Raw genomic sequence first — 12,730 nt, forward strand, 5'->3', positions numbered from 1 at the left:
TCTTCTTCATCGTGATTGCAATTATATATATAATTTCTGGCCTCGCAAAGGAGAAAGCATCGCTCAAGCTTGGGGGAGGCTTAAATCAATGTTATATTCATGCCCCAATCATGAGCTCTCAAGAGAAATGATTATTCAAAAATTTTATGCTCGGGTTTCTGATAACAATCGCACCATGCTCGATACTTCTTGTGCTGGCTCTTTCATGATGAAGACTATTGAATTCAAATGGGATTTATTGGAAAGAATTAAACGCAACTCTGAATATTGGGATATCGACGAAGGTAAGGAGTCAGGTATGACACCTAATTTTGATTGTGTTAAATCTTTTATGGATACCGATGTTTTCCATAAATTTAGCACTAAATATGGACTTGACTCTGAGATAGTAGCTTCTTTGTGTGAATCTTTTGCTGCTCATATTGATTTCCCTAAGGGGAAGTGGTTTAAATATCATCCTCCCATAGAAGTAAAAGTAGTTGCACCTGTTAAAGTTGAAGAAAATACTATCACTTATAATGATCCTATTGTTCCTACTTCCTATGTTGAGAAACCACCTTTCCCTATTAGGATAAAGGATCATGCTAAGGCTTCAACTGTGGTTCGTAAAAGCAATATTACAACTTATACACCTCCTGAGAAAATTAAAGTTGAACCTAATATTGCTATTGTTAAAGATCTCTTGTCTGATAATATTGATGGGCATGTTATTCATTTCTGTGATGAAACTGCTAGAATTGCCAAACCTTGTGCTAAAGATAAACATAGACCTGTGGTAGGCATGCCTGTTATTTTTGTTAAAATAGGAGATCATTGTTATCATGGCTTATGTGATATGGGTGCTAGTGCTAGTGCAATACCTTTTGACTTATACAAAGAAATTATGCATGATATTGCACCTGCTGAGATAGAAGATATTGATGTCACAGTTAAACTTGCCAATAGAGATACTATATCACCAATGGGAATTGTTAGAGATGTTGAAGTCCTGTGTGGGAAAACTAAATATCCTGCTGATTTTCTTGTTCTTGGTTCCCCACAAGATAACTTTTGCCCCATTATATTTGGTAGACCCTTCTTGAACACTGTTAATGCTAAGATAGACTGCAAAAAGGATGTCGTTACTATTGGTTTGGGTGATATGTCTCATGAATTTAATTTCTCTAAATTTTGTAGACAACATCGTGAAGAGGAATTGCCTAGTAAAGATGAAATTATTGGTCTTGCTTCCATTGTCGTGCCTCCTAGTGATCCTTTAGAACAATATTTGCTAGACCATGAAAATGATATGTTTATGAATGAAAGAAGGGAAATAGATGAAGTATTCTTTAAACAGGAACCCATCCTGAAACACAATTTGCCTGTTGAAATCCTAGGGGATCCTCCTCCACCCAAGGGTGATCCCGTGTTTGAGCTTAAACCGTTACCTGATACACTTAAATATGCTTATCTTGATGAGAAAAAGATATATCCTATTATTATTAGTGCTAACCTTTCAGAGCATGAAGCAGAGAGATTATTGAAAAATCTGAGGAAGCACCGCGCTGCTATTGGATATACTCTTGATGATCTTAAGGGCATTAGTCCCACTCTATGTCAACATAAAATAAATTTGGAGAAAGATGCTAAACCAGTTCGTGATCACCAACGACGGCTCAATCCTAAGATTAAAGAAGTGGTAAGAAAGGAAATACTAAAGCTTCTTGAGGCAGGTATTATTTATCTCGTTGCTGATAGTCAGTGGGTAAGTCTTGTCCATTGTGTCCCTAAGAAGGGAGGTATTACTGTCGTTCCTAATGATAAAGATGAATTGATTCCGCAAAGAATTATTACAGGTTATAGGATGGTAATTGATTTTCGCAAATTTAATAAGGCTACTAAAAAAGATCATTACCCCTTACCTTTTATCGATCAAATGCTAGAAATATTATCCAAGCATACACATTTTTGCTTTCTAGATGGTTATTCTGGTTTCTCTCAAATACATGTGTCAGCCGATGATCAATCAAAGACTACTTTTACTTGCCCTTTTGGTACTTTTGCTTATAGACGTATGCCTTTTGGTTTATGTAATGCACCTGCTACCTTTCAAAGATGCATGATGACTATATTCTCTGAATTTTGTGAAAAGATTTGTGAGGTTTTCATGGACGATTTCTCCGTTTATGGATCTTCTTTTGATGATTGCTTAAGAAACCTTGATCGAGTTTTGCAGAGATGTGAAGAAACTAATCTTGTCTTGAATTGGGAGAAGTGCCACTTTATGGTTAATGAAGGTATTGTCTTGGGGCATAAAGTTTCTGAAAGAGGTATTGAAGTTGATAAAGCCAAGGTTGATGCTATTGAAAAGATGCCATGTCCCAAGGACATCAAAGGTATAAGAAGTTTCCTTCGTCATGCCGGTTTCTATAGGAGGTTCATTAAGGACTTCTCAAAAAATTTCTCAGCCTCTGACTAATTTATTACAAAAAGATATACCATTTGCCTTTGATGATGATTGTGTAGAAGCATTTGAAATACTTGAGAAAGCATTGATCTCTGCACCTATTGTTCAGCCACCTGATTGGAATTTACCTTTTGAAATTATGTGTGATGCTAGTGATTATGTTGTAGGTGTTGTTCTAGGGCAAAGAGTTGATAAGAAATTAAATGCTATTCAATATGCTAGTAAAACTCTAGACAATGCCTAGAGAAATTATGCTACTACTGAAAAAGAATTCTTAGTAGTTGTATTTGCTTGTGATAAGTTCAGACCTTATATTGTTGATTCTAAAGTAACTATTCACACGGATCATGCTGCTATTAAATATCTTATGGAAAAGAAGGATGCTAAACCTAGACTTATTAGATGGGTTCTCCTGCTACAAGAATTTGATTTGCATATTGTTGATAGAAAGGGAGCTGAGAACCCCGTTGCAGACAACTTGTCTAGGTTAGAAAATGTGCTTGATGACCCACTACCTATTGATGATAGCTTTCCTGATGAACAATTAAATGTCATAAATGCTTCTCGTACTGCTCCATGGTATGCTGATTATGCTAATTATATTGTTGCTAAATTTATACCACCTAGTTTCACTTACCAACAAAAGAAAACGTTTTTCTATGACTTGAGGCATTACTTTTGGGATGACCCACGTCTTTATAAAGAAGGAGTAGATGGTGTTATTAGACGCTGTGTACCTGAGTATGAACAGGAACAGATTCTTCGCAAGTGTCATTCCAAGGCTTATGGGGGATATGTATCATGAGTTTAATTTTGCTAAATTTCGTAGACAACCCCATGACAAAGAATTGCCTAGTAAAGATGAAATTATTGGTCTTTCTTCTATTGCCGTGCCTCCTACTGATCCTTTAGAACAATATTTGCTAGACCATGAAAAAGATATGTTCATGAATGAAAGAAGGGAAATAGATGAAGTATCCTTTAAACAGGGACCTATTCTGAAACACAACTTGCCTGTTGAAATCCTAGGGGATCCTCCTCCACCCAAGGGTGATCCCGTGTTTGAGCTTAAACCATTGCCTGATACTCTTAAATATGCTTATCTTGATGAAAAGAAGATATATCCTGTTATTATTAGTGCTAACCTTTCAGAGCATGAAGAAGAGAGATTATTGAAAACTCTGAAGAAGCACTGTGCTGCTATTGGATATACTCTTGATGATCTTAAGGGCATTAGTCCCACTCTATGTCAACACAAAATAAATTTGGAGAAAGACGCCAAACCAATTATTGATCACCAACGACGGCTAAATCCTAAGATGAAAGAAGTGGTAAGAAAGGAAATATTAAAGCTCCTTGAAGCAGGTATAATTTATCCCTTTGCTGATAGTCAGTGGGTAAGCCCTGTCCATTGTGTCCCTAAGAAGGGAGGTATTACTGTCATTCCTAATGATAAAGATGAATTGATTCCGCAAAGAAATATTACAGGTTATAGGGTGGTGATTGATTTCTGCAAATTAAATAAAGCTACTAAAAATATCATTACCCTTTGCCTTTCATTGATCAAATGCTAGAAAGATTATCCAAACATACACATTTTTTCTTTCTAGATGGTTACTCTGGTTTCTCTCAAATACCTGTGTCAGCTGACGATCAAGAAAAGACTACTTTTACTTGCCCCTTCGGTACCTTTGCTTATAGACGTATGCCTTTTGGTTTATGTAATGCACCTGCTACCTTTCAAAGATGCATGATGGCTATATTCTCTGACTTTTGTGAAAAGATTTGTGTAGTTTCATGGATGATTTCTCTGTTTATGGATCCTCTTTTGATGATTTCTTGAGCAACCTTGACCGAGTTTTGCAGAGATGTGTAGAAACTAACCTTGTCCTGAATTGGGAGGGTGCCACTTTATGGTTAATGAAGGTATTGTCTTAGGGCATAAAATTTCTGAAAGAGGTATTGAAGTTGACAAAGCTAAAGTTGATGCTATTGAAAAGATGCAGTGTCCCAAGGACATCAAAGTTATAAGAAGTTTCCTTGGTCATGCCGGTTTTTATAGGAGGTTCATTAAGGCCTTCTAAAAAATTTCCCGTCCTCTGACTAACCTATTACAAAAAGATATTCCTTTTGTCTTTGATGATGATTGTGTAGAAGCATTTGAAATACTTAAGAAAGCTTTGATTTCTGCACCTATTGTTCAGCCACCTGATTGGAATTTACCCTTTGAAATCATGTGTTATGCTAGTGATTATGCTGTAGGTGTTGTTCTAGGACAAAGAGTTGATAAAAAGTTAAATGGTGTTCAATATGCTAGTAAAACTCTAGACAATGCTCAAAGAAATTATGCTACTACTGAAAAATAATTTTTAGCACTTGTATTTGCTTGTGATAAGTTCAGACTTTATATTGTTGATTCTAAAGTAACTATTCACACTAATCATGCTGCTATTAAATATCTTATGGAAAAGAAAGATGCTAAACCTAGACTTATTAGATGGGTTCTCCTTCTACAAGAATTTGATTAGCATATTATTGATAGAAAGGGAGCTGAGAATCCCGTTGCAGACAACTTGTCTAGGTTAGAGAATGTTCTTGATGACCCACTACCTATTGATGATAGCTTTCCTGATGAACAATTAGCTGTCATAAATGCTTCTCGTACTGCTCCATGGTATGCTGATTATGCTAATTACATTGTTGCTAAATTCATACCACCTAGTTTCACATACCAGCAAAAGAAAAAGTTCTTCTATGATTTAAGACATTACTTCTGGAATGGCCAACATCTTTATAAAGAAGGAGTAGATGGCATTATTAGATGTTGTGTACCTGAGCATGAATAGGAACAGATCTTACGTAAGTGTCACTTCGAAGCTTATGGAGGAAACCATGTTGGAGATAGAACTGCACATATGGTATTGCAATCCGATTTTTATTGGCCTACTCTCTTCAAGGTTGCCCGTAAGTTTGTCTTATCTTGTGATGAATGTCAAAGAATTGGTAATATTAGTAGACGTCAAGAAATGCCTATGAATTATTCACTTGTTATTGAACCATTTGATGTTTGGGGCTTTGATTATATGGGACCATTTCCTTCCTCTAATGGGTATACACATATTTTAGTTGTTGTTGATTACGTTACTAAGTGGGTAGAAGCTATTCCAACTAGTAGTGCTGATCATAACACGGCTATTAAGATGCTTAAAGAAGTTATTTTTCCGAGGTTTGGAGTCCCTAGATATTTAATGACTGATGGTGGTTCACATTTTATTCATGGTGCTTTCCGTAAAATGCTTGCTAAGTATGATGTTAATCATAGAATTGCATCTCCTTATCACCCTCAGTCTAGTGGTCAAGTAGAATTGAGCAATAGAGAGCTCAAATTAATTTTGCAAAAGACTGTTAATATATCTAGGAAGAATTGGTCCAAGAAACTTGATGATGCATTATGGGCTTATAGAACTGCATATAAAAATCCTATGGGTATGTCTCCGTATAAAATGGTTTATGGAAAAGCATGTCACTTACCTTTCGAACTAGAACATAAGGCATATTGGGCTATTAAAGAGCTCAATTATGATTTCAAACTTGCCGGTGAGAAGAGATTATTTGACATTAGATCACTTGATGAATGGAGAACCCAAGCCTACGAAAATGCCAAGTTGTTTAAAGAAAAAGTCAAAAGATGGCATGACAAAAGAATAAAAAAGCGTGAGTTTAATGTAGGTGATTATGTATTGCTATACAACCCTCGTTTAAGATTTTTTGTAGGAAAATTTCTCTCTAAATGGGAAGGTCCTTACGTTATCGAGGAGGTCTATCGTTCTGGTGCCATAAAAACCAACAACTTTGAAGGCACAAACCTGAAGGTGGTGAACGGTCAAAGAATTAAACATTATATCTCAGGTAATCCTATAAATGTTGAAACTAATGTTATCGAAACCATAACCCCAGAGGAATACATAAGGGACACTTTACAGAACGTTTTAGACTCCTGAAAGGAATAGGTATGTGGTACGGTAAGTAAACCGGCTCCAAAACAGTTCTAATGTCAATTTTTCTCTGTTTTGGAATATTTAAAAAACAGAAAAATAAGAGGCAGTTCAGGAAGGACACGAGGCCTCCACGAGGGTGGAGGGCGCGCCCTACCCCCCTGGGCGCGCCCCCTACCTCGTGGGCACCTCATGCGCTCTCCGGACTCCGTTTTCTTGCACGATACGTATTTTTGTCGGTAAAAATTCATTACATAATCTCCCGAAGGTTTTGACTCTTGTATCACGCAATTATCCTCTATTCTTGTTTCGAGCTGTTGCTGCTGCAGATCAGAGCAAGATGTCTTCTCAAGAGTCAGTCGAGGAGAGTCGGGTGTCTCATCCGGCAACGAGACCGAGGACAAGCAGCGATCCTGACCACTTTGGGCCAGCAACGGAGGAAAAGATGGAGGCTGATTTAATGAGGATAGATGCCATGGAGGAGGATCAAGAAGTCACTTCTCGCTTCCGAGCTGGACTCACGATGGGAGAACTACAGAGCTCGGCTATTCCAAACTCGGTTATCCCTTCCAATGTTAGATTTCTTTCTTATGAAAATATGAAGAAGAGTGTCACTTGTTCTCCCGCAGCTATGCAACATCCTTGGGTGCAAGGAGCTTTAGCCGTTACAGGGAAGCTTCGTAAGGAGATAATGGATCTCAAGCAGCAACTCAATAAGCTCGAGGAAGAGAATCGTATCCTGAGGGGCATTATCGCTAAGAATATCAGATCACCATCCCCGAAGAAGGAGACATAATCACATGGGTATGGGCACTCCCCTTGGCAACTGCCAAGCTTGGGGGAGGTGCCCCGGTATAGTATCACCATCACATCTCTATCTTTACAGTTTTTCTTAGTTCGATCCTATTAGTAGTATCTTGATCTAGTAGAATAAAAGTTTTAGTATGATCTAGTTTTGAGTTTTGCTTTATGATCTCTCTATGTAATCGAGTCCGTGAGCTATATAATAAAGATTAGTGTTGAGTCAATGGCTTGATTATTTTGCCATGATCTTGAGGGAATAAAAGAAAAGAGAAAAGAATAAAAAGAAACAAAAAGATCATATTGATCTTATGGAGAGTAATGACTTCACATAGAAAAGAGTATGATGATTAAAAGTTGTTGGGAGTTGACAAACATAGCTTTGGTCATCGTTGCAATTAATAGGAAGTAATAAAGAAAGAGAGGTTTCACATATAAATATACTATCTTGGACATCTTTTAAGATTGTGAGCACTCATTAAAATATGACATGCTAAAGAGTTGATGTTGGACAAGGAAGACAATGTAATGGGTTATGTTTTCCTATATCTAAGATAAAGTATATTGTCATGGATCATCCAACATGTTGAGCTTGCCTTTCCCCCTCATGCTAGCCAAATTCTTTGCACCAAGTAGAGATACTACTTGTGCTTCCAAATACCCTTAAACCAGTTTTTCCATGAGAGTCCACCATACCTACCTATGGATTGAGTAAGATCCTTCAAGTAAGTTGTCATCGGTGCAAGCAATAAAAATTTCTCTCTAAATATGTATGATTGATTGGTGTGGAGGAAATAAGATTTATACGATCTTGTGATGTGGAAGAAATAAAAGCAACGGACTGCATAATAAAGGTCCATATCACAAGTGGTAATATAAAGTGACGTTCTTTCGCATTAAGATTTTCTGCATCCAACCCCAAAAGCGCATGGCAACCTCTGCTTCCCTCTGCGAAGGGTCTATCTTTTATTATTATCTTCTACCTTATGCAAGAGTCATGGTGATCTTCACCTTTCCTTTTTACATTTTATCCTTTGGCAAGCACAGGATGTTGGAAAGATCCTGATATATATATATATATATATATATATATCTAATTGGATGTAAGTTAGCATGAACTATTATTGTTGACATTACCCTTGAGGTAAAAGGTTGGGAGGCGAAACTATAAGCCCCTATCTTTCTCTATGTCTGATTAAAACTCTGTAACCACAAGTATTGCGTGAGTTTTAGCAATTATGAAAGACTAAATGATAGTTGAGTATGTGGACTTGCTAGACAGCTCTGACATAGACTCTTTCTGATGTTATGATAAATTGCAATTGCTTCAATGACTGAGATTATAATTTGTTAAGTTCTCAATAAAGTTTCTGATTCGTACTTTGCATTGTGAATAGATCATTACTTGAGCATAAGGAATCGTATGACAATATCCATATATGTTGTTGTTATGAGAATAATCATGATGCCCTCTTGTCCGTATTTTATTTTATCGACACCTCTACCTCTAAACATGTGGACATATTTATCGTTATCGGCTTCCGCTTGAGGACAAGCGAGGTCTAAGCTAGGGGGAGTTGATACGTCCATTTTGCATCATGCTTTTATATTGATATTTATTGCATTTTGGGCTGTTATTACACATTATGTCACAATACTTATGCATATTCTCTCTTATTTTACAAGGTTTACATAAGGAGGGAGAATGCCGGCAGCTGGAATTCTGGGCTGGAAAAGGAGCAAATATTAGAGACCTATTCTGCACAACTCCAAAAGTCCTGAAACTCCACGAAAGTTATTTTTGGAAATAATAAAAAATACTAAGCGGAAGAAATACGTCAGGGGGGGCCTCCACCTGTCCACGAGGGTGGGGGCATGCCCTACCCCCCTGGGCGCGCCCCCCTGCCTCGTGGGCCCCCTATTGGCCCTCCAGTGTCCATCTTCTGCTATATGAAGTCTTTCGTCCGAAGAAAAATCAGAAGCAACCTTTCGGGACGAGACTCCGCCGCCACGAGGCGGAACCTTGGCGGAACCAATCTAGGGCTCCGGCAGAGCTGTTCTGCCAGGGACACTTCCCTCCAAGAGGGGGAAATCATCGCCATCATCATCACCAACGCTCCTCTCATCGGGAGAGGGCAATCTCCATCAACATCTTCACCAGCACCATCTCCTCTCAAAGCCTAGTTCATCTCTTGTCTCCAATTCTTGTCTCCAAGTCCGGGATTGCTACCTGTAGGTTGCTAGTAGTGTTGATTACTCCTTGTAGTTGATGCTAGTTGGTTTATTTGGTGGAAGATCATATGTTCAGGTCCTTTATGCATATTAATACTCCTCTGATTATGAACATGAATATGCTTTGTGAGTAGTTATGTTTGTTCTTGAGGACATGGGAGAAGTCTTGCTATTAGTAGTCATGTGAATTTGGTATTCGTTCGATATTTTGATGAGATGTATGTTGTCTATCCTCTAGTGGTGTTATGTGAACGTCGACTACATGACACTTCACCATTATTTGGGCCTAGAGGAAGGCATTGGGAAGTAATAAGTAGATTATGGGTTGCTAGAGTGACAGAAGCTTAAACCCTAGTTTATGCGTTGCTTCGTAAGGGGCTGATTTGGATCCATATGTTTCATGCTATGGTTAGGTTTACCTTAATACTTTTGTTGTAGTTGCGGATGCTTGAAATAGAGGTTAATCATAAGTGGGATGCTTGTTCAAGTAAGAACAGCACCCAAGCACCGGTCCACCCACATATCAAATTATCAAAGTACCGAACGCGAATCATATGAACGTGATGAAAACTAGCTTGACGATAATTCCCATGTGTCCTCGAGAGCGCTTTTCTCTATATAAGAGTTTGTACAGGCTTGTCCTTTGCTACAAAAAGGATTGGGCCACCTTGCTGCACTTTATTTACTTTTGTTACTTGTTGCTCGTTACAATTTATCCTATCACAAAACTATCGTTACCTATAATTTCAGTGCTTGCAAAGAATACCTTTCTGAAAACCGCTTATCATTTCCTTCTGCTCCTCGTTGGGTTCGACACTCTTACTTATCGAAAGGACTATGATAGATCCCCTATACTTGTGGGTCATCACGCACCGTTGTGCCATCGGATACGCGCATGTTTCTCGCACGTGTTGCGGTCATCAAATGCGAGCAAGGCCAATGATACTTGTGTGGCCTCTCACACTGGCACCAACGGTTTTTCAGACGCACCTCGTAAGCAACTCCACCATAAGACCTACCATCCCTTGTTGTCCCACCCGGCTCATTGATTTGATAGATCATTTCTTTTTCATTATATTTGATCACTTGTTGTTTGGCAGACTTGCGCGCTTGATGCAACAACCAATCATGAACCTTTAATGGATAGTCCATCTTTTCGCCAATCCACTTGGCCGTGCTTTCAGAATGCTTTAGGAAGTACTCATTGAGCTTGATGAAAGTGTACTTGAGTATTGCGGTCACTGGCAAGGAACGGACACCCTTCAACACATTGTTGAAGCATTCCACCATGTTGCTTGTCATGTCCCCATATCGCATACCTCCTTCATCGTAAGCGCGTGACCACTTTTCTTTATCCGGCTCGTGCCTAAGCAAGAATTATTTTCCCCCTTTGTTCTTCTCCAAAGCCGTGAGGAGTTTATCATATCGAATGTTGAATGTGTTGGTGTTGAATGCAACGCAAACAAGGGTAAGGCCTTTGCAAAACTCCTTGCTCTTGCATGCCCGGTAAAAGTTTGCAACAAAGTGTCTTATGCACCAACGGTGTTGAAGCTTTGGAAGACCGGGAATATCAACGTCTATTGCTTTGAGAATCCCATGATGGCGATCCGATATAATGCATACCTCTCGCTTGCCTATCACCTTGGTTCTCACATGTTCCATGAACCACTCCCAATTATCATCGTGCTCCGAAGGCACCAAGGCAAATGCCACCGGCAACACGTTATCATTTGAAGAGTGGGCCATCGCCACCATCAATGTGCCCTTGTATTTGCCGGTCAAGAATGTACCATCTATAGACAAGACCGGGCGACAATACGTGAATGCCTCAATGCATTGTCCAAAGCTCCAGAAGGCACGATGAAACACTCCGTCAATTGACTCCACCCGATGGCGCATTCCCGGATTTCGATGAGCAATGGCTGCCAACATCTTGGGAAGAATGTTATATGCGGCCTCATAATCACCATGCAACATCCTAATAGCGTTTGCCTTCGCCATCCATGCCTTCCCATACTTGACCGGGTATCCGAAAAGTTCCTCAATCGAAGACATGATAAACTTGACCTTCACGGTTGGATCATGTGCTATTTGATGAAACAATTTGTATCCTAGATACTCAGACGTGAGTTGACGGTGTCCTGTGCTTCGGTCGGCCTTGTCCGGGGGTACGCACGTGTGAGTGCCAACATGACTCTTCAAGACCCATTGCCCGGTTTCTTTGATTTTTCTACCGCGGACCATCCATTTGAAACCTTATTGGTCACATTTGACTGTGTACCGAAGTTTTTTATTTGAATGACCAACAACAAACAGCCTATGGTTCCTAATGGCATAGTCACACAACCATATCTTGAACTCTACCAAAGAAGAAAATTTGATGCCTTTCTTCAAATGAGCATTCTCATCCTCATTTTCTGGTCGAGGATCACTGAATTTGGGGCACGGTGTTGGCTCAGATAACCAGAATCTCATCCCACCGTCAACGACGGCATTGTCCGCAAGACTCACATCCCTAAACAACAGCGGCCCTCTCTCCTTGCCGGTCACCTTCTTGTAGATTTCATTTTCTTGCACAATCAACCCATCCTCATCCAACTCTTCCTCCGAACCCTCGTCATCCGAGTTATACCCACACATACGGTTATAAGGGAGGGTACGGTCCATGTCTTGTTGCCGCACAATGACATCCAAGTTACCAATTGGATTGTAATGGATATCTTCATTCTCCGAGTAAGCATCCTCTTGAGCAACAATAGCATCATCATCAACATGACCACTAGCATCTTCTTCAACATGAGGAATAGCATCATGACGGAGTACTATGGCGCTAGCATTGATATGATCTTCATTGGGTTGGCTACTTGGTGGTTGGCTAGAACAATTGGGGACATACACCTCGGCACTATCATCATGTATGGGGGAGGATGCATTGCGGTTGAGATCAATTTGCAAAGGAGGAGCAGGATCAACCTTTGTGGCAAAGATCTCAAGAGACTTGTCTTGTGATGCGTCTACTTTTTCCTTGTACACATTTCAATGCAATTGGGATGTGATGGGCATACTCTTTAATCAGGACTTTACTCCCAATCCAACGTCATACCTCCCAATAAGCTTAACCTTGGCATTTGGATCATTCCAATGTAAGACGCTTCTCACTTTAACTACAAGATCATCAAAGCTTGGACTTGTGTCAAAAACCATAGCCTCTTCCCCTTCATCGTCATTTCCAAGCATAAATGTCGACTTGTCCAAA

This window comes from Triticum urartu, chromosome 1 (genome assembly GCF_003073215.2).
Source record: "Triticum urartu cultivar G1812 chromosome 1, Tu2.1, whole genome shotgun sequence".
Taxonomy (NCBI): domain Eukaryota; kingdom Viridiplantae; phylum Streptophyta; class Magnoliopsida; order Poales; family Poaceae; genus Triticum; species Triticum urartu.